Below are 2,101 nucleotides of genomic sequence, written 5' to 3'. Positions count from 1 at the left end.
TCCTGGCCAAGTGAGGCGGCCAGTGAAAAGCATCTACAGAGCACATGCCACGGGTCCTGAAACTCACTGTTGCCCTTCTTCTTTTCTTCTCATTTCTCAAATTTAAGCTTGTCCCCGCTTCTCCTTCTCCCTCCAGACTGCCAGTGACCGAGGAGCTTCAGGCGGATCAGCCCGCACATGTACTTAACCCGTTCCTCGCTGCAACAGGAGCCAGTCAACTCTCTCCCTACAACCTTCAGGTTCCCCGACGGCCTGACGCTTCAGAAAGGAGCCCCTAGACTTCTGGCAGTGGAGTCAAAGGCGACTTGGACCTCTCCAGTGACCTACGAGAAGCGTGGGGGAGGGGGCAAGTGCGGGAAGTGGGGGAGGGCAGGGAGGCGGACCAGAGCAGAGGGGGAACCAAAGCCCCTGGGCGCTAGCCAGTCGGAACCTTCACGGTGCTATGTGCTGTGTGGTGGGGTAGGGGGAAAGACTCAGCAGCCTCAACTGGCCGAGGAAGACATTTGTACTTTGGCAGAAGGGGAGCCACCGAAGCCCTACCCTTCCAAGGGACCGCGGGAGGTGACGCCCCTGGGCCTCCGTGGGCGCTTCTGGCCGTTTTCGATGTGGCAAACCCCATCAGCCAGGATAATGACCAGGCAGGTACAATCTGTCGAGTACACAGCCCCCCCCTCCCCCACTCCCTGGCTTTTCCGCATCCACTCCACCGACCCCGCAGCTCCCTCTGCATCTGATTCGGCCTGACCTGGTGGGTGCTTCTTGGTATTCGACCAGTTTCTCAAACAAATCCAAGGAACTGGCATTGTTTTGAACTTGGACTCTGGTTGAAACTGAGTGCGTTGCACCTTAACCACCTCAAATGCAGGGCAGGAGGGGACGGGATATTCACTCACTCCCCTCCCCCACTCGCGCGGGAGTCAGTAGGTCCTGGAGAGCCACTACGTGAGCAGCGACTGAGTCTTCAGGAAGTAAAGGGTGGGGGGGTCTCAGAGATGAGGTCCACCTTGCAGGGATGGAGGTGCGGTGGGGAAGGAGGTGGCAGGAGCTGGAAACTCCGCTCTTGGACTGTCCATTTCTCAGCGACCCCTAAGTGATCCCCTCCCCCCACACGCACTTCTTTTGATGACACATGGGAGAAAGCGAGATGACTTAACTCGGTAAATTTAGAGAGAATGAACCCGGAGCAAGTGGGGTCTAACGGGCAGTTAAATTATCTCCAACTACGAGGTTCTGCACGCTTGGTCCGCTGGTCCCTTCCCCCAGGCTCCCCTGGTCCTTTCCTGGACTGCATCTGCAGGTTGGGAAGTGAGTCTCACTCTTTTCCCCGCTGCGCCCGGGTGGTTTGTTGCTGGCTCTCCTGCTACTCCCCTGGCCCCCAGTGCAGACCGGTGGGTGCTGGGCGGGTGCTCAGCTGCAGGGCTGATCCTAGCAGGGAGGGAAAGGGCTTTGGGAAAAGGTGGAGGCTGGGTGAAATAGGAGACTCCGACCCAGCCGCTCGTCCCTTCCACGCTCACGCGCGCGCGGTCACACGCACAGCCTCCCTCCCTGGGCCCCTGTGACCACCCCCGCCCATACCGCTGGGATCTGACCTCCCTTGACCACCTGCCTGCACGGTGCCCTGGGTGCTGGTCCCGGGGGTGGTGAGTTCGCTGGGGAGCGTGGTCCTGGGGCGTGTTCGTGTTGGGGAGTGGGGGGAGGAGTAACGGGTGGGCTTGGTAGGGGTGGGGAGAGATTTGGAGCTACAAGGGTCTAAGGTTTGGAGGAGGAGTTTACACTTCAGACTTAATCCGCCTGAGGAAAGGGGCAAGAAAGGCCTTTCTGCCCCGTAAAGAAAGGCTTAAAAGAAAGATCAAAAGGGGCAAGCAAAAGAATATGACTGGCTGAAGACCTTACGTGTAAAATAGAGTGATAATCGAATGTTTCCTTTTTCCTGGGTCTCTAAAAGAGAAATCGGGGGTGGGGCAGAAGGGCACTACTAATTAGGAAGTTTGGTCGTGATGTTAGTCTGTTTTGTTTGTTTGCTTGTTACGCGAGGCCAGGAGGAATGACTGGTCGCCCGGTTCGCCCCTGCGCCCGGTTCGTCCGGTGGGCGCTGGGCGCC

The 2,101-nt window shown here is 58.2% G+C and overlaps 1 protein-coding gene across 1 annotated transcript in view; it reads left to right on the top strand.

Moving 5' to 3' along the window:
• The first annotated feature begins 1,588 nt into the window (after window positions 1–1,588).
• The window catches only part of NTF3 (neurotrophin 3), a 78,619-nt gene continuing 78,106 nt past the window's right edge, over window positions 1,589–2,101 (top strand). Inside the window, exon 1 of the mRNA XM_006170837.2 lies at window positions 1,589–1,640. The gene's annotated coding sequence lies outside the window, so the exon portion shown is untranslated. The remainder of the gene's footprint in view (window positions 1,641–2,101) is intronic.

Source organism: Tupaia chinensis, unplaced genomic scaffold (assembly GCF_000334495.1).
Source record: "Tupaia chinensis unplaced genomic scaffold, TupChi_1.0 Scaffold149011_1, whole genome shotgun sequence".
NCBI lineage: Eukaryota > Metazoa > Chordata > Mammalia > Scandentia > Tupaiidae > Tupaia > Tupaia belangeri.
This window is presented reverse-complemented; position numbering and strand designations above follow the sequence as displayed.